The sequence below is a fragment of the Orbicella franksi genome, chromosome 10, assembly GCF_964199315.1.
Source record: "Orbicella franksi chromosome 10, jaOrbFran1.1, whole genome shotgun sequence".
NCBI classification, from domain to species: Eukaryota; Metazoa; Cnidaria; class Anthozoa; order Scleractinia; family Merulinidae; genus Orbicella; species Orbicella franksi.
Window position 1 is genome coordinate 8419281 of NC_138154.1, and position 20792 is coordinate 8440072.

Sequence of the window (20792 nt, forward strand, 5' to 3'; positions counted from 1 at the left end):
AGCATCACTGGTCTGAAAAATGCAAATTAGAATCAGATGCAGATTACAATCATTTATAAACAGTTTTTCCATCTTTAAAGTGCCACTATGACGAAAATCACATCCTTCAAATCGGAGCCATTTTAAGACATAAACAAGTAGTCTGTACAGGAGTAAAAATGCTGTTTACTCTTTTCAAATATCTCTTTTCGTTCCAGAGATATTCAAGTTTTTAAAATATGCAAATTAGCCAAGTGATGATGTCATACACTCAAGCGAATTTTGATCAAATATGATAACCAAGGATATCTCAGTCAAATTGTATCAGAAATGTTTGATTTTTTTACAGTAAGATTCTTCTAGAAGTGCTCTGCAATATGGGCTTAACAATTTTTGTTACCATGGCAACATACTGGGTTCCAAACCTCCATGATATTAAAGGCTTTTCTGACCACCTTTAGTGTTCTATATTGATATTTGCCAATGGTGCCTCATCTGCATAATCCAGCAAGCATAGCAATACATTAGGTTGAGTTCATGGCCTTGTTTAATGTTTTCGAAGCTTAAAATCACTAAAATATTGAAATCAGGCTAGCGGGGACTGGAAAAGAGAGGGTTGCCATGGGAACAGAAATTATTATAGCTGTAGGTATGTTGCATTTAGAACTATTAGCCTACCAAGTTTCAATGGTTTCTGCTGCAAAGTGACCAAGATAGTGCTATTTATATAGTTGACGTAATATTTGGTTGAGTGTATGACGTCATCAGTCATCTCATTTGCATATTTTACTCATTTTGCAAACTTAAATATCTCCAGAACCAATGCAGATATTTGTAAACAGTAAATGGCGTCTTATCTTTCTTAGAATTCTATGTGATTAACCTAAAAAAAAATCAAGGGGTAAAAATTTGATCATAGTAGCACTTTAAGTAATATCCCAAAGGTGATCTGAAAGACAGTTTTTTTTACTAACAGTTACATTTTGAGCGAAACAGTTTTCTTTTTTGTGATAGATTTCCCTCTTAGTCAATTTCCCTGTTTCATAATTATGAATTCAGTTATAGCTATGAATTCAAGATTAATATACATGTATTAGCCACATTCACACCTCCAAAGGACGTCCATCAAGCTTAATTTTAAACTCCATGTCTTATGTGTCACATGAATGAAGATGTTACTCCCTTATTGCCCATGCAAGAACAGAACTGAGGTCCACTTGGCATGCATCAAAATCTGCATCAGTAACTTTACCAATTTTCAAGGTTTTTCTAACAATGGTGAAGACTAGTTTCTTCACTGCTTTCATCTCATTCTTTGATAGAAGCACAGGTGTATCATCAGAATGCTGAAGAAAAATGAAGAGTAAAGGTTGAGTCAAAAGAAATTCTGTTTTTAATTAACCAATGCTTTGCATATGGTTAATTTTGCTGAAGATATATTCCTTTGGTCAATTCCAGCTGCACCCATCCCCTTCCCCCAGAGCGATAGTGGGACATTTTCTTGCACTGTCCATCCTGAGGGTTAAGCATTAACCTTCCACCAATTATCTCAGGGCATTTGACCATGGTCCTTTTTCACTTTACAGCATTGTGGCTTTGTGGCTGGCAAATACTGTGAGGATCTCACTGAATATGTGAAGATAGGACATAAATGTAAATGGATGCTAAGTCTGCAGCATGATCTATTTTTCACAATTACCGGATAAAAAAACCGAGTTAGGACTTAAAGAGCCTGTTACCCTCTTCTGCGTGTGTGCGACAATTTGATTTTTGATCCGACAACCCGGTTTTCAAAGTTAGAAAAACCTTTCCCAGTTATAGAAATGTTAGTCAAGAAATTATTTGTCATTTGTTGAGGGTTTTCACAGCATATGAATTTTAGCAAAGAAATTTGATGCCCTCAGGGGAAGGTATATGAAGCAGCTTGTTCCATACAAAGGGTCAAAGGCAGGACAATGAGGTTTCCAGAGACATTTGAATAATAAATGTTTGTCTTTCATCCCACACAGTCTGTGGTACTAAGTCGTATGATTCCTATTGGTTAAAAGCTGTCCAGTGTCAATCAAAGTCAAGCATGGGCATTATAACACGGTACCTTCATTTGGCCTGGATTTGCTCAGATTTTAGTGAAAATAAAGAAAGAAAAACATGATTTAATGTAGTTTTGAAGCAATACCCAGGGGCATTTGAGAGGCCCTGTGAAGGTAAATTTTGACAAGTGGCATGGGCCAAAAAGTCACGACAGCACTCGAATAAAAGAGCGACAAACGACAACCATTGTCTTAAAAAAAGCCAACAGCGAAACCTTAGCTGAGAAGCACAGGAGATCCTAAAATTCCAACAAGTGACGCCAGGAGTCCTGGTAGGGCCTCACTTTGTCCCAGCATGGGGCATTTGCCGCTTTATTTTCAAAAAAACCCAATTCCCAAGGGTCAGCCAAGGGGAAGGGGCACAGCACAGCTGAAATTGACTAATCCATTGAGTGTTTAATTTTCTTTGTTTATGAATTTGGTTAAGCTTGATTTATTGAGAAATTAAAATAAAATTATTACAATATTACTACATTTTATTGCTAACATAAGTTTCATAAAAGCCCACCTAATGGAATATAAATTTAAATAAAACTAAGAATCTTAAGTAAAAGATAAAGAAAAAAACGTGACTTATATAGTTATATTGCACACAACTTACCCCACAGCCCTTTCCAAGTCCAGTCAAATTGAGCATTGTCTGCCATGCTGAGTCAGGCAGCCTTGTTTGAAGCTTGAACTAAAGGAGAACCCAGTCTGGAACTCTCATGCTTTTAAACAGGCAAGTGTGGGTTTCTGGAGATAACAGCTCGGACAGGCCTTTCTTGGCACCTTTCAATTCCATTACCAAGTCCATGACCTCTGAAATGATATTCCACACTTCCTCTTTCTCATCATCGCATCCAAAAACGAAGCTGTTCCCCAGAACACAAGCTATTGATTCTTGGTACTTCTTGCATACATCGCTGCACTTGTTTAGTATTTGTCGTTTCTTGGTTGTAGATCCCAAGCTTGGACTGTTCTTTGTGCTTTCGATTGAACTGCACGAAGATGATGACGATCATGATGGTGTCGAGGAACAGCAAGGGGATCCCGGATTGGAAGAGAATGAATCACTTAAGGTTGTTTCCATGTTTGAATGAGGATCGGAAATTTGCTTTTGAGGACTTTTTAACTCCAGCACAAGGAAATCAATTTTTGCCTTTTTCTCCGCCAGTTCCGTACCAAGCTGATCAGAGCATGTTTGGGATGGCAAGGCTTCACCGCCAGAGGGGAAGTCCTTCGCATCATGGAGCTCCAAGTCCAACATGATTGAGTTGAGCTGGTTAACAACTCGCTTAAGTGGAGGCGAATTAACAAGTCCATCTGGTGGGAAGTCCTTCTGACGTAGAAGACCACCTATTAGTCCGAAAGTAGAAGCTATGTACAGAACACTTGGCATCCTTTTGAAGTTTGTGGAGTTCACCGATTTGGTGGGCAAAAGTTCCCCCACTACTACCTCTTCGAAGCTCGTCAGGAAATCTTCTAAGTATCTCATTTTTTGAAAAATCCGTCAGATGGGTTCCACAGATATCCTACGTGACAACATGTCAGTGCTTTTGAGGATCAAGTGATGCGCTTGTAACCCTCAAAAGACTCAAAATCTTAAACGAAGGCAAGGTTCCTGTTGATGGTTTGACTGCCTCCATGCCGACGCTTTGAATGGCTTGCAATTCAAAAACATGATGCTTTCAAACTTGAAAGTCCCGCCAAAGTAGAATATTACTTAGTAAGTAATAATTTAACTTTCATGCAAGGTACAGATCATGCGATCGCTCTGGGTAAAATCTGTACATTTGACAGATGGATGTAAACAATGAACAGACCACAAGCACAGTACTGGAAACTAACCTTTTAAATGCTTGCTTGAATATACAAACGCGGAGCGACAAACAAAGCATAAAAAGATTACCGCAAAGTGTTCCTCTTTTATCTTCATTAAATGCTTACTTTGACAACATTTATTGCCTTGCAGAAGCTATATGCTTGTTGCCATTCAGGAAAATGAGGTGGCAACTCAGCAATGCGTTATTGCAAGCCTGAGAAACGATTTCAGATTCAAACCCTTGGCCTGTGTGTCAGCGCTGTAGTTCTCAGAAAATTAGCCTGCTCCCAATGTATGGATTTCGAAATGACTATTTGTTTCCTCGCGTTCGATAGTGTGTCCCACGTGGATTCTGGGCATCTGTTTTTAGTTGTATGCCAGGAGTAGAATAAATAATTAATTTAGTGGCATCTAATCAAACACCTTTCTCAAGCATACTGATAGATGTCTCTTGCCTACCGAGATACACCCTTGCATCATTTTATGTCTCCTGCAGATAAATTTTTTAGTAAAGCTCGTCATGTTTGAGATGCACCTCCTTCATGGCTGCTGATGAGCAGCTCAGTGGCTTGCAAATAGTATATTGCACACAGGCAGAGAGTCTTAATTTGCTGATTTGGGAAAAACTGCCATTTGCCTTAGGGGGGTAAAGAGTTATAGGCAGTACCTAGTAAAAGGTGTAGTTGATGAGGCATGAATGTTGTACACCTATTGGGGAAGTAACATTTTAGTGGGGGCAACTGGATTTCAAAATACTTTTGATGACGTGCTTAAATGCTAAAAATAAGCTAATGAATATGCTACATAATGTTAACAAGCCAATGCACAACCCCTGTGCCCGATTTCTTGACAGAAAATACCAGATTATCATAGGATGGTATTATTGATGATGACTGAAAAACACACTTATGCAAAGAAAGGTACTACTTTGTCCATGATTATTGGGCATTTGCTTGATACCATTATTTAGCATCAATTGATGAAGAGTGAGTTAACAACATAATATTTATTTAGCTAGGTGCTGGAGGAAGATAATTTTCGGGCCTATGGAATGACTGGTGTATGGTTTGCTGATGACAAGCAGGAAGATGAGCTCTTCCCACAACAAATATTGAGCTATCCTCCCTCTGATTTATTCGCAATCTGTGTAGACACAAAGGGTGATTCCATGCATCTCAATCTTCATCAGCATCCGGTCTGTTATCAAATGAGGGATATGCCTCATCCGAATATTGTCCATTCAGTGTCCAGTAATGGAATGGTAAATCTGAGTCCATTCGTTTGGAAAACTCCCTGATTAAAATAATAATGAATGAAAGTTAGCACGAAATCATTTCAGATCTGCTAAAATGTGGCTTGTAGATACCTCTAGTGATAAAAGTGGCACGAATTTATTAATATGCAGGGTTGCTCCATAAAGCTTTAAACCTTAAAAGGTCGAATAATAAAAGCAATCCACATAAAATTCCTGGGATTCCATGTTATGCTGTATCTAACAATCGTTTTGTTTCACTACTTGTTGTATTAATGTAAGTAACAAGATTTTATTACCTGATGCTCTTGGGCCAATATGCTTGAACTGCTTTAAGGTAAAGATAGAACCCAGATAACAATGACAAACACAGAAGTAGGACTCAAGGTCATCTGTTTCAGCAGCCAAGCGATGGAGCTTTTGACTCTCCATGTTTGTGGTTACTTCAATCACTGTCTCTCGGGAAAAACCCCATATGCCTCCAACAGGCCTTTTTAGAAATTAAAAAAAGTACATCTTTCAGAATGATAAATACAATGCTTGCAATAAAACCTGTAACAACATGTATCACAGCTAAAATAAAATGATTTACGTATTTGGTTGACTGCTAGTGAATTTCCAAACCAGAATTTAAAGCACATGTAGGAAATTTCTAAACAAATCAGCAAGAGTTAAATTGCTTGATCATGAGTAATAATGTTTGGTAAACAAATTGCAGTACTTAATTTTCTTCCAAACCAGAATTTAAAGCAGATGTAGGAAATTTCTAAACAAATTAGCAAGAGTTAAATTGCTTGATCATGAGTAATAATGTTTGGTAAACAAATTGCAGTACATAATTTTCTTCTGTGGGTCAATGCTTCTTTTGTTCTTTACCTAATAGCAAACAAAACAGTATTTAGCTTTGTTACATCCTCTTCTGAAATTGCCTTTAAACAAAGGAAGGAAGCAGGAAACTTGCAGCGCAACCCTGGTATTTTAGGATTTTAATGGTAAATAGACCTGTACTAATAAAAACCAGAATGAATTCCGGTACTAGGCACATGACAACACAGCTGTCCAAGCATGCAAATAAAATTTCACAAAGCTTAAACATCCAATATCAAGTAGATGAAGATAACACAACATTTAGAAAAATAGCTATACCTGTTTATGTCAATGGCTGAAAAGTCTTAGCACTCATCATACCAAGGCATCCACTCTTCCAAGATGAAGTTCAACATTTGGTAGTTGAACCTGCATCACTGGAGCTGACTCAAACCCCGACCATCAGAAGACTCGTGCCACTGAGCAACAATCCTTACATAGTTTGCCTCTTTAACATTGCTATGCCTCTGAAGTGAATCATGATGTCATGATCAACACGATCTGACAGGAGATGTTCTGCATCCTTTACACTTTGGCATTGGTTGGCAACTAGGGCTGCATGAGTAAGACCACTGAGTGGGTCAGCTAAGACATCCGAAAAGGCCTCATATCCACCATCTCTGATATGTTGAGCAATTGTCTTTAGGAGATGGTTGTGATCAGCACGATCATGTCAAACACTACTGGTAACAGGGTCAACCTCTAGAAGGTACAGATGTTGAGTGAAATCCACTCCATCTTGGAATTTCCTTACCCTGTTCCTGAAAGTGTAGGCTGCAACCAAAGACCTCAGCTTGTCAAGAAGGGATTCAGTATTTTTTTTGGAAAGGATAGGGAGTGTATCCTGCAGGGACAAGCTTTCCTCTTATGTATGTGACAGCATCCTTCACACTTAGCCCACTATGGACCAACTCATCAAGTTGCAAGACCACATGGTCTGGAATGGCACTGCTGGGTCTGGCAACAATAGGACTCCCATCTGCTGCAGCTTAAAATAATATATCATGGACTATATAGAATGTGTTGATGAACAAAACCCCACAAACAATGATCAATGCCATGCATGCATTATTTTGAAGCTGCCATGAGCAATGCTTGATCGGACTAAGAATTTGCTAGTAAACAGGACAAGAAAAAACCCAGGTCTGACTGCCCAGGGCAAGTAACTTTTGCTCTTGAGTAAGTGAAAATGGAAGATTGGTGGTCCAGTGGGCAAGTAAAAGTAGACTCAATTGAAAAATGATATGCAAGATGAGCACAACAATGAGTTGAAAGCCTGGAATAATTTTGAATCCATAGACATGCAGTACCTAGTAAATGAAGTGGTTGATAAGGCATAAACATTGTGCACCTATTGGGCAAGTGATTTTTTACCGGGGGCAACTGAAAAATGGGATGTACTGGCCCACTGGGCAACTGGATTTTAAATTTTTATTTTAAACTGTTTGACATCAGACAATAATAAAGACAAATGAAACTATATACATCTAGGAAAGTTAAAACATATCCATACTATTTTTATCAGTACTGCATTTATGTACAACAACTTACTGTTGGTCAAAATCAGCATTTCTAGCAAAGTGTCTTGTCTCAACTTTTGTACACTTTCCCAGGCATCATGGATTAGCTGCCATAAGTGAAGAGCCCTTGTTTCACCTCTTGATCATAGAGAACAGAACTCTCCATCTGTAACAGTGCCTGCAGGAAATAGAAAATAGCAATAACAAATAAATTATCCCAGAATGTAAAACTGTGTGTTAACACCAGAACTAATCTTTATAAACGATAACATGAGGTAAAATTGGTATAAACTGTTTGACATTGCAATATTGATTTAATTTAGACATTCTGCTTTCCAAATATTCAACAACTTATAAATTCACTAGCATTTAATATTAATTTTAGTTCTTTTATTTAATTTTGTTAAACTCATCCAAGTCAATATTAATTAATTACAGGAAAAAGACCCGCTTTGTAAAACAGAAGTGAATGAAATTTTGAGCCTGACTTCCACTCATATCATGCTTACCTACAAGATTTAGTCCTCTCTCTTGCATTACACTTTTTACATCCTTGTTCAGATCACGAATATACTAGACTACGAGTAGTCCCTCTTTCGCTTAGTCCGTCGTGCGTGACGCGAAAGGAAACCATGAGAAAAAATGGCCATGCGAAATCCTGGAGGCGAGGAGCTCACGAAAGGAGGGACTACCGCCTAAGCCCAAGAGTTTGAATTATGCGTTACTCTCACAATGCAAAAATATGATTGGCTTATGTTGGGAGCGTTGACATGTTGTCAACATTCGAGATGTGTGTGACGTGATGCAGGAATGTTTTGGAACTGAAGCAAATCGAAGCGGTACCAGAGCAAATCGAAGCATTCGAATCGTGCTTCGCAAGCCATGATTTTCTTGCGAATTTGCCAACAGGCTTTGGAAAGATTTAAATTTATCGTGATTTGTTTGGCAAAGCTTTCTGCCTTCAACCTGACTGTGAGTGTGTTAGTGATTTTGCCGCTCAACAGCATCGTCCAAGTCAGCGAATAAAAATTCATTGAGCTTGGCCTTTCTGCCATCCATTTGAAAGATTGAACCGGACTTTCACTTGAAACCAGACATTCACCTGCAATTTTCCACTGCTATCGGCAAACATTTCACTGCAGCTGGATGATCTCCTATGTCAAATACATAATAAATTCTCGGTTGAGACTCTGCATCTGAAATTTTCGCAATAACGTTTAGATTTACACTTGCAGACGCAGTGAAAATTGTTACAAGATGCCTCATTCGCTGTCGTTTTGAAACTTCTTTGGCAGTTTCGCTGAATGAACACTGAACGAAGATATACTTCTCACAGCATATGCTTTTGCCTGGCTACTTGAAGGGTAAAGTAGAGCAGTTTTATTCAAGATATCTCCCGGAGTTACTGACAACAGGTGATAATAATAGAATGTCAAGATGAGAAATCCTACACTGAAAAATCACTCGGCTGTGAAAGGGCAAACTCTTGGGCTTAGGCGGTAGTCCCTCCTTTCATGCGCTCCTCGCCTCCAGGATTTTGCGCAGCCATTTTTTTCTTGCAGTTTTCTTTCACGTCATGCACGACGGACTAAGCGAAAGAGGGACTACTTGTAGTCTACGAATATACTGGTCCCTCAAACATCAGTAAGGACCATATCTAATCGGCAGGGCATACGGCTTATGGCTCCTTTTGTCAGAGAGTAAACAAAATAAACTTAGGTGATTGAACAATGGAGTCACACTTAATTACTCTGGTGCATGATCTAGATCACACTGAATTAATCAGTAAAGTAGATAAATCATTGTAAAGTAGATTACTTGTACTCTTCCTGAGAGAAATCTCACCTGACTAATTTTCTCTTGCATGGAAGAGGACAATTTAAGGGCAGAAGCACTGCCACCATGACCTTTGAGTCCTCTGCACCTTGCCATGTGAACTAAAAGCAAAAAGGAAAATTGTAAAACTAAAAAAATTTCTCTTCAAATGTGTTAGTTAGGAATGGAAGAGTTGCATCTTGTCCTCCCTCTTCCAAGTCCTCTATGCATTTAAGGACTTCAGTAGTCCTAGAAACAGTCTCATCTGCAAAAAGGTGCAATTTTTAAGAGGGAATAACAGAATAGTGATGAGTATAATTATAAAAACTTATATGCAGGTTTGGAGACTTAGGTTTGACAACATTCACACTTGCAGCTAGATGATGCCTGCCAAAATTTGCTATTGGTTCTTATTTTTACACTGGTGTTTACATGTGCTGTAACTGTCTAGTGACTACTAAGCATACCTGTGACTACTCCTGCAGTGGATAGCTCGTCATTAACATATCCATCTGAAATGTCAGTTAATACAAAATGTATTAAGTAAAGTACATGTGGACCCGTTGTGACCCCCGCAACAATATAACATCCATACACTCGTCATTATACTATGACAACATATATCTAAATAGAAACAAGTATATCTGCCACTTCTTTATGTCTACATTGTAATGGTGCATGCGTCATAGACACCCTTGCTAGGCAATATCTAACATTTTCTTGCAGAACCATACTGAGTCTGAAATGAAAAAAATACAAAGACTTGGTGCCTCAGCTTCACCTATAAGTGCCATGAGAGATTAAGTGTGACAAATCGATTATTGACAATAGCACCTAAACATACTTGAAGTTCTTCTGTTTTCCAAGCACATGACCTGTATACAGGTGGCCGCTAAATACAGGTTCACTAAAAAATATTCTCTGGGCGTGTTCTACTGATATGGTACTATACTTCAACACAATACAGAATGCATAATTAATTTCTTTAAAAACAGCTTCCCGTATGGGTACACATGGAAGCAGTTCGCACTCTCAACTTTATTTGTTAAATTACTGTTATAAAATTATATGACTGAGATAAAAACTCTTTGTCATTGGTTGAGAGCAGGTCTCTTTAGTGTTAATTTTTAATTTGCTCTGCAGTGCAAAGTAATACAGTGGCCTGTTCTCAACTTATTCAATCATGTAACAAATGAGTAATCGTTTGAAAGCTTGTGCAATTAAGGATTTACACTTTGAGTGAAGTTTCAAAATTCCTTGCAAATTGCACTCGCCCTTCAAATTGCACCCACATTCATAAGATTATCTGTACTAAAAATTAGGTCAATTAATAAAATAGGTCAACTTAGAAAGACATGATATTGATGACTTGAACAATAACTGTAGGTGTCAACTTAGTCACTTTAAGCGTACTGCTCACCATCAGCATGTTCATCCTCTGAGTCGGATGATATTGCCACTTGTCTGTTTGTCTCTTGATCTAGCCCGCGCAAAAGAGAAAAAAACAATCATTTTTATAGAGTAAGCTAGATAAGCCTGTGTAAATGGTTACATAAATTTGAAAAAATACGTCCCTTAACTCAGCATCATGTCTTGACTGATCGGAATCTGAAGAATCTGACCTGTCATATGTTGAAATTCAATTTGATTAACCAACGTTACAATTGGGTCAAATAAAACAAAACAAGCAAAACAGAACAAACAAAAAAGCCATTGTGTATTGATCATACCAAATGTTACGCCTGCAGCACTTGCCATGGCAGTAAGATGTCTTGTAGATGCTAAAACATTGTAGCAATTTAATTAGTACAGGAGAAAATACAATACCTATTTAAAGTTGAAGTGTCATATGTCCAAATATTAATAAAATGCATGTTTAATATTTTTTTTGACCATATGGTCATCTGATGGACATACATGTAACAAACCAACAAAACTTAACAAAGTGAATTGAAAATTAAAATGGGTCCCTTCCCCACCCGTAAAGAATGACCAATTCCTAAGTCCTTGAAACCTAAACATTTCTTAGGCAAGCAGGTATCATATGTCAGGAAAATAAATAAAATATGAAGATAAATATAGAATGGTAGTTCCAGATCTTGTCTCTTACCTCCCTTTCTTCGTGCTGTGGTCAAATGGATTGGTATGGATGTGGAGGGAAGCATGGCTTGGGTTACAGGTGCTGACAAAGATGATGGTGTGTCTGGGATTACTATGGCTGAAGATAGTGTGGCTGGGGATGCAAGGGTGGATGGTTGTGTAGCTGGTGGTGTGGTTATGGATGCAGATATAGCTGGTTGTGTGACTGGGGGTGCTGTGGACAAGGATGCGGATATAGATGGTTGTGTGGCTTGGGGTGCTGTGGACAAGGATGCAGATATGGATGGTTGTGTAGCTGGCAATGTAGATGAGGATCCAGATATGGATGGTTGTATGGTTGGGGGTCCAGATGAGGATCCAGATGTAGATGGCTGTGTGGCAGGAGGCAAGGTTACAGCTGAGGTTGTTGTTATTTCATCAAAAGAAGAAATATCCAAATTAACAAATATATATCTCATACATAATATTAGTGCTAGGCCTTTCCAGTATGGATCTAGCACAGTGAGTTCCTTTTTTTGGCAATCTGAAGGCTAGTTGGTATTGAATTTTTGAATTTAATTGGCTTTTGACAACCAGAAATACATGGCATATGACTGTTTTCAGGAATGGAAACAATCCATTTGGCAAAATCTAGAAAGAAAGAACCAGTCAGAGCTCTTGGATTTACCACACGACTAACTCTCCATATAATAATGTTTATCCAGCATAGTTTTTGTTCAACAGCTACATGCAGTTGCCCCAGACACAGTGAATCTTCTCAAATCACCATCCAGACACTTAGTTGGACAACATTTTTAGCCAGCCATTTTAGAGATAAGGTATAGTGCTTCAGTGTTCTAAAATAGGAGATGTGAGATAGGATGCAGTCTTCAACCAATCAGAGCAAGTGCATCTCTATAATAACCCAAGTAACTATACTACAACTGAAATCAGTTTCAATATTAATGTTATTAAAACAAAAGCCTGTACAAACCTGCATTTGGAGCAACAGGAAAATCGAACTGGATTCTTTCGAATTCCCCGTTAATTCAAAATCAAAACCATTTCCCGTGGATTTGCCCTTAAGTCATTTACTATCGACTGTTTCAAACTATTTTTCATTTCCCCTAACAGTTTGAAATAGCGGGGCCCCAACTGTATGTTTGAAATATGCTATGGAGTGAAGTGTGACATTTTGCAGAAGCGATCTTACAGTGTAGTACCGTACTAATAATCACTGTGAAGTACTTTCAAACAGATATAGCACATCCAGAGCTAGTTAATCTTAATCTAGCAAACATCAAACTCACCCACTAAGGTCTTTTCCAGCCAGTGATGGAAAGGCTCGGACCATGATGTCGCGTATCTCAGAGGCAGTGTAGTTCTTTGTGAATGCGATCTCCGCAACTCGCCTGGCGTTCAAAAGCCTTGTCATTTCAGCTTTAGTGGGAACCACATTAAGTCTTTTTTCCAAAAACACAACAGTTCTTTGGAATGCACGATTGCTGTGACTTGTTTTCGCAAACGCAGAGCTTCAATCTCTTAATAACACTAAGAAAGCACACTAAAAGGCATGCGGCTCTAATTCGTATGCGTGTAGGTAATGTTTGAAAAAGCGTACCCAGGGAACGAGAAAACTGATGCCACTTATAATCACTTAGGTGTTACAAAAGAATGCTGAACAGTAATTGGTTATTTGGGCTGACTCTTTGCACCTTGATTCAGAAAACATTATCTGTCTGCGGCTGAAAACTTTTTCCAACAGTTGGTTTTCATATAGCCATTAAAATTGCAATGTTTCATTTCAAGTTTTCCAATTCTCCGGATGCTGGACTGAACTGCTGTGTCTGGTTATTAGATTGCTTATGTAAATGAATTTCTCGCCAAAGAGTCACTTCCCTTGCCCAGACTTTGCCCTCATCTCCCTCCAGAGTATAGATTGCTCCCAGTGAAGAACGAGCTGGAAATAGTCAGTGTTGGCACTTAAAAGCATGGAGCAAAGTCATTTTTCTTCAGAGCTAAGGCCGTGCTACTGCCATGCTGAACTCAAAACATGTCAAAAGAACTCGGCAATGGTATGATAAAGAACGGTTTCAAATATTGAGTAGTCGCACTCGACCTAATTCAGCATGGTAAACTGACTGGTTTCAAATGTGATCCAGTCGAAAAGCTTGGCGTGGAAGGATGGAAAAGAAAGAGAACGTGGATAAATTTTTGAATTTGTCAGTAGCGAAATCAAGAAAAAGCCTGTAGAACATTGATGATTCATGTCTCATTCCTGAGACTTCGGTGTATTACCGGTGTTTCATAAGGCTTGTACGCACTTAGCTGACAACATTTTGTTTGGTTCTTGACAAAAAATGCCTTTTCGATTTGCTAATCGTGGCACACTGAAGAAAATTTTTCCATCAAGCAGAGAAAACCTAGAGATCCATGAAAATTTCCTGATTGACATTTTCTTTCAGGACGTGGCGTGCAATTGAAAAATCTGGCTGACTTTCCACCCCCGACAAAAATATTTCCTGTTCCCTGAGGCAATATGTCTGCGCCTTTTAATTTTAAGTTTGGAAAAGGCTTATCAAAATTTGGGAAGAAAAATCATGGTGCTTGGCCCACTTATATCCCGCTACTGCTGACAGATTTTTTCGCAATACAATCAAAATACGGGCCCATATATTGTAAACTATCCAGTGTAAACTCACCACTATCATGATAAATGTAAGTCAACACTAGAAATGTGACAAAAATTACACTGATTATAAAAAGCAAAAAAGATCCGTCATCTCCACTGCCCGTCCCCTTCTCCACCCTTAGAATCTTTCGTCCAGGTGAGAGACAGGGATGACTAAAAAAGTACAGAAATCCACAGCGATGGCAGGGAATAAGGCAGGGAATACGAACCAGGGTGCTTATATGTAGTTTCATGCCATGAGCTAATGAAAAGGTGAGATATTTGGGAGACTTTAATTTCGCACTGTGAATGAATAATATCTGCTCACTCTAGTTGTACGTGTGTAAAGCTTTTGTGTCAATAAGTCGAGCTGAAACTCTGAGCAATTGAAAGAGAACACGTTTATTAACCGAAGACAAGAAGCAAATACAATACAGACGAAGCAGGTAAAAGCAGTAACAAAGGTACCAAGCTAATTATACGTGAACCGCTATGAAAGTTTTACGAAAAGAAAGGAAAAGGTTATTGGTGAAAGGCAGATCAGAAAGTGTATTAAGTTGAGGGAGAAGTGAGTGATGTAGTGACTTTGGTGACTTATTGTATTATTTTCTTTAATTTCAAAGCCTAACAACCATGCTGAAGCTGGTAACCGTAGCGTGTGTCCACTCCGGTTGCCAGGACTGCTAGCAATGCTGGTTGCCACGGCAACCCTACTGGACTGCCTGCTCTTCAACCAGCTTATTTCAAGTGGCACCGCACTGAATGTAAATATTGTGCTTGACGGCACCACTGCCAAGCTGGACATTCAGTGCACCAACACTGGCTGCAAATGGAAAGGAAAATACGAGGACCACATGCAATATTCTAACGACTCTGTCACTTCCAACGATCAAATTCTCGATGATTCCCAACAGCCACTTCCCTCAGTTCTTGTCTTCTGTTTTGATGATCACCACGTCACCAACAGCAGGCATGTCTCCTCCAGCCCCTTGCTGTCCATGGTGTCTCTCACATAGACCTCACAGGTACTCCTTGGTCCACCACCTCCATATTGTTTCCTTGCACTTCAGTAAGTGCTTTGCAGGCCCGAAACATTTTTGGGCCTTTCGAGAAACTTTAATAAACAACTGCGAGGGGACTGGGATGGAGACAAACAACAGCCGAATGGATTCACGAGAGTACATGAGTGTTCAGATTGAAAAACACTCATGAATTGTTTGTCTGTTTACTTACGTGGCATAAGTACACAGAACTGGAGATGTTTTTGTTTTGTTTGTGGAATGAACTGAGCTCATAGTCTTCATAATGCAGTTCAGTGTATTCTACTTCTCTGCTTATGAAACTGGGCCCGAGCTGAACTTGAGCAAGTGAGGCTGGTTGAAAGTATTTGCAAATTTTAGGTGAGTAAGACTTGTCATAGATAAAATGTTACCCCTTTAATAGGTGACGATGACTGCAAACTGGCACATATTTACAAACAGCTTATTGGCACATGTTTACACATTTATCGCTTGTAAGTTACACGACAGTTTGTTCATATCAGTTGCTAAAAGAAAATTGTGTGAACACTGCCAAACTGTCGTTCAATACATTGCGAAATTTCTTGTACTTCCTGGCGAATTATCGTTTTGCTCACAAATTTTCTTTAGCTCAACGAAACTTAACTTTTCTTTCCCCACCAGAAGGGGGAAAGAAAATTTAGTGGGATAGCAGTGGCCCTGAACCCCCTTATTAATCTTCTCACAGAAAAAGGAGTCCAACCCCTAACTGCTGAGCAGAGATAACAATGGGGTGACAGGCCTGCACAACTCCCATCCACATGTAATAGCCGGTTAAAGCTTTGCTCTAACGATTATATCTTTTAGGGATCTGCCCCTTTTGTACGAGATAATAGGGGGATCTTTGAATATTCTACTAAGCAATGGTTGTTGTTGAATTAAATGCCAGTTCTGCATAAGTATTTGCTTTAAGTTAGGCACTGATGGGCGATATTGTGTGACAAAAGGCAAGATTCGTGTGTCTTGTTTACGTTTCTGTTGTAGGGCAGCTTTTCTCTCCTCAAATGTAATTTCTGCGAGAGTTGTTGAAACGAGTTTCAGGATACCCTCTTTCGATGAGATTTGTTTTAAATTGTGAAATAGCAGTTTTGAATGCTGTTTCAGAGGAGTTGGTTCGGAGAAGTCTGAATGCTTTGCCCTTGATGAAGCCCTTTTTGACCCCTGGTGGGTGGCAACTCGAGAAATTTGTGCACTGAAATGTTTCAGTAGCTTTGAAATGAGTTTTAATGTCTAGTCTAGACTTTTGTGCAAATCTTTCGCCTTTGTAAACTTTTGTGTCGAGGAATGTTGTTTCCGTGTCGGAAACTTCAGCCGTGAACTTGATAGTGGGATGGTGGCTATTTGCTAGTTCAATGAACTGCGTGACTTCGTCTTTGTTTATATTCCAGATAGAGAATATATCGTCAATATACCTTTTCCAGGTGAGTGGTTTTTGAGAGCTTTGATTCAAAATTTGTGATTCTACTTTTCCCATAAAGATGTTGGCAAAAGCGACTGCCATTTTTGTACTCATGGCTGTTCCATGTGTTTGGAGGTAGTTTTTTCCAGTAAACTGGAATGAGTTTTCTCGAAGTATAAGTTCAAGTGCTCTTTTAAGATATTGTGTTGGGATGGGGGATTCTCCTTTATAGTAAGATTTGTATGCGTTGCATACCGTTTCTATCCCCTCCTCTTGAGGTATATTTGTGTATAGGCTTGTCACGTCCATTGAAACGGATAGCGTTCCCTGGTACTCTCGTTTTTTCTATGAAATTGATGAAGTTCGTTGAGTCTTTAAGATATGACTCCTGTTCTTTTGCTATGGGTTGAAGGAGTTTGTCTACAAATGCAGACAGTCTCTCTGTCGGACCATCACACCCAGATTTATGGGTCTTCCAACCGGAGTTGGTTTGTGAATTTTTGTAAGCGTGTAGAACACTGGTATGCGAGGTGGGTTAGGTGTTTGACAAAACCATAGTTTGGTCATGTCATCAATATAGTTGTGCTGGTGGAGTTCCTTAACTAATTGCTGTACCCTTAGGGATGTCTCTACAACCATAGGACGTTCAAGGGGTTTGTAGTGTTCACGGTTGTCTAACTGGATTTGCCCTTTGAGAATTTTATCTTCAGTGTTTAGGACAACCGTTCGCGTTCCCTTGTCTGCCTTTTTAAGATTGATGTTGGGATCTTCTTGTAGCATTTTCAATGCCTTTCGTTCTGTGTTGGGCAGATCATCCTTAGGTTTTGTAAGTTGTACTTCAGCAAGCTGAACTTTGACCTCTTCTAAGTAGCTTTCAAGAGCCACTGATTGTTGAACCAGCGGAGTCCAGTTTGATTTAACATGGAAAGGATGCGGTTCGTTGTCTTCCCTGTGGAAAATGTATTGTAGGCGCATTCTTCTAGCGAAATGGTTGAAGTCCTTCAAAAGATGGCGCCTTATTTGTGTTTCATTTTCTTTTGGTGTGGGGATAAATTTGAGACCCTTAGCTAAAAAGTTAGTTTGGTCGTTTGTGAGATCTATGTTCGAGAGGTTCTTTATGTGTTTTTTGTTTGCCTCTGTTTGTGCATGTAAATGATCGGTTCAATCCTTTTTTCTGCATTCTTTTCGTTTTTTGTTTTGTATTTGGGATGGCTTTTTCTTCTCATGTTCCCATTTTATAATACAAGAGTCAGAGAGTAGACAGGTATAATCTCTCTTCTGTTCATTGTTGTCATCTAATAATGTAGACAATGACATGATTTCAGCTCTAAGTTCATCGATCCTTTTCGATACATTGTTTTTGTTTACAGTTTCTTTGGACGCCGAGCGTGCGAAAGCTGTTTTTTTGGTTACAATGTTTTTTGTTTTTTGTTGGCCTGAACTCGTTTTTCTTGTATGGCTGTGCGGAGGCCTTCGATGTTTCGATTGTGAAACCTTATCAGCGCTTGTAAATAGTCTTGCTCAGCTTTTGAGCGAAGACGTTTAATGTCTCTCTTGAAGTCATCATCTGCTCTTATGCGGGCTCTGGCTTGGTATTGTAGCGACTTTGGGCAAGTCTTTCTTTCTAGGTGTTTCTTCAGGGATTTTAGCCCTGCTTGGGAACGTTCAAGTTCCTGTTCCAGTTCGTCGGACTGATCGCGTTTATGTTTGCGGCGGTGATTTTCTCATATGGCTTCGCATTCATCAGTGCAGGTAATTTCTTCTCCATCAGTTGGTTCACTGTTAGATTTTTCCACCTGGTTTGTTTTGTCAGCCTGGTGGTTCACATTCATCTTCGTTGCTCCGTTGTTTTCATTCATATAACAGTCATTGCTGGTTTGAGCGTGGTCAGCTAATAGACCCTCTGATGTTAGCAGGCTCATGGCTGTAAAAACTCAGGCAATACCGCGGTTTCGATCCTTCTGGATCTCGTCAGTTGCTGATAAGGAGAGCGATAGAGGCCAATGCTCGGTATCACTCAGTTAATGGCTTGGCTTTTTCAGCTTTTATGCTGTATAGGAGGATCGAAAATTCTAAACTTTTATTGGCTGATTTGTCACAAGTGCAATGTGAGACAGCAATTTTTTCGATCCTATTGTACACAGCTTGATGCTGTGTTTTTTCTCATGGCTATAATGTTTATTTTGAGCATGTGTTGTAGATATCTTATGGGATAAAACAGTGGATGTAAGGACCCTTTCTTGTTCTAGTAGCTCGCCAAGTTTTGGTCACTGGCGTAGGGTATTTCATACTGCATTTTGCATTTTTATCCCATTTTTTTTGTAGTACATGTGGAGATTGTACTTTGTTCACATGCTATAATAAGATTTGTGTAAGCTTATCTAGATCTCTGGAGGAGAGGGTATTAAATCTTCAGCCAAATGATTTCACTCTTGTCCCAACGAGAATCTTTTGACTTCCAGCCACAACCATGGAAACAAAACCGAAAGAGGGTCTGTTGCTCATGGGTTCTACTTGGAGATTAAAAAGAAACATAATAGTAAAAAGTACAAAGCTTCACAGAACCACAGCATCTCTCTTATTATCACTTGAAATAAATGTAGTGTAATAGCTGAGTTTATAGTTTATGAAAACTTTTAAAATGCCTTTCACTGATCCCAGCTAGAAACAGTAGTGCATGAACAGCATTCTTTCTACATAGAAATGTACCAATATCTGTTCACCTTTCAAAGAGATACGCACAAAAATATAAGTACCACTTATCTTTAACTCAAGAAGAACTTTAGACAGATCAACTACAGGCAACAGCAGTAAATTAATTCACTTGTATTCTTCATCAATAACAAAGCACTTGTGCTACATGTCTAGAATTAAAGAGAAAGGCTTCAAAGAGAAACAAATCTCACTTCATGAAAAAAATTGTTGCCTGGCAACAGCTCCAAGACACAGGATCATTTAAAGCTGAGTCTGCTATTACTAGCCTGATGAAAAAGGCTTCATAGAGAAACATAATTCCCACTTCATCAAATTTTTGTAACAATATTTTGTTTTTCTGAAAGAAACGTTAAAGCAGAAATGTTCTATAACTAAAATGTTGACACTCATGATGAACGGGAGTTGAAAACTGCTTTATGGATGGTGCGTAGGATGGTGGCAAGCCTGTAGCAATCAACTTTGCCTCTGGCAGGCTTGACGGTCATGGGAACAAGGGCACTCAAATCTTCAATCCACCAACCTTCCCCTACCTCCAGCAAATAAAGTCCACCACCCTTGTGCTTATACCACTGGAGAGAGACTTGGTTGCCTGGCAACAGTTCCTGCATGCAACCCACTAACACACAAGGATCATTTAAAGTGAAGTCTTCTATTACTAGCCCGACGAAATCTCCCACCGAAACATCTGATTGGTCGTCAGACCTGGAGTTTTGTTCACCGTCATCATCCTCTTGTTCCATTTCCACCTTGTTTCCATTTTTTTGATTGGCAGTGCTATGGTCATACACTGTAGGTACTTTGCACCTGTTCTCGTGAGTGTCTCAGGGCAACTCCCAAGCTGTCCTTCATGGCATCATCACAATTGCTGAAAATACAACAAAAAGACATGAGACTTATGGAAACATGATGGATGATTAAATTTCCAACTGAAGTTTAGTCTGTTGTATTCCTCTTTACATTTTATCCAGACTGTAATGTTTACATGTTGAAATTGTATCCAATGTTCATTTATTGAAATTATTCTGTGTACAGTCTGGGTTGCTGCGATTAGTTCTTCGCTATTTGCAAGCCAGCGTACTAATAACTTAAGTGTCTGCTTTAAATAAATAAAATGTGAAAAAAACTTGAAAAGTTGAAAACTTTGAGCTAGCTACCTTTCTTTAATATCGAGATAGAACATATTGGCAGGAAGCAATTGCCCAAGGTTTTCAAGTGCAGAATTCGCAACTGACTGTAGCTTAGCAAGGAGGTTTGTGTCAAATACATGTATCCAAATTTTATTTCATATTGCTTTATTTGTTAGGATTAGTGTGCCATTTGGTTGTGCTAGTCAGATTTTCAATTTCCAGTAAACAAGCCATCCTACCTTTAGGAATACGTCCAAGACCCGAAGGCAGACCATAGACCGTTCACACTAACTCCGCAGCCCACCAATTTCAAAAATAAACCTCCTATATGCCTGGAAAATGCACTGCTGGAGAAAGGCTCCCCCTTGATATTCTGAAATAACAGAGGTAGATATTAGGCAATGACAACAATAACC

The 20792-nt window shown here is 39.1% G+C and overlaps 2 protein-coding genes and 1 pseudogene across 2 annotated transcripts in view; 1 reads left to right on the forward strand and 2 right to left on the reverse strand.

The window, feature by feature from the left end:
• Positions 1–20792, forward strand: part of LOC145500997 (uncharacterized) — a 383300-nt gene that overhangs the window by 299595 nt on the left and 62913 nt on the right. The gene's annotated exons all lie outside the window — the stretch shown is intronic.
• Positions 1–20792, reverse strand: part of LOC145501057 (uncharacterized) — a 176870-nt gene that overhangs the window by 108364 nt on the left and 47714 nt on the right. The window lies entirely within an intron of this gene.
• On the reverse strand, positions 5830–11085 carry LOC145501591 (uncharacterized; annotated as a pseudogene).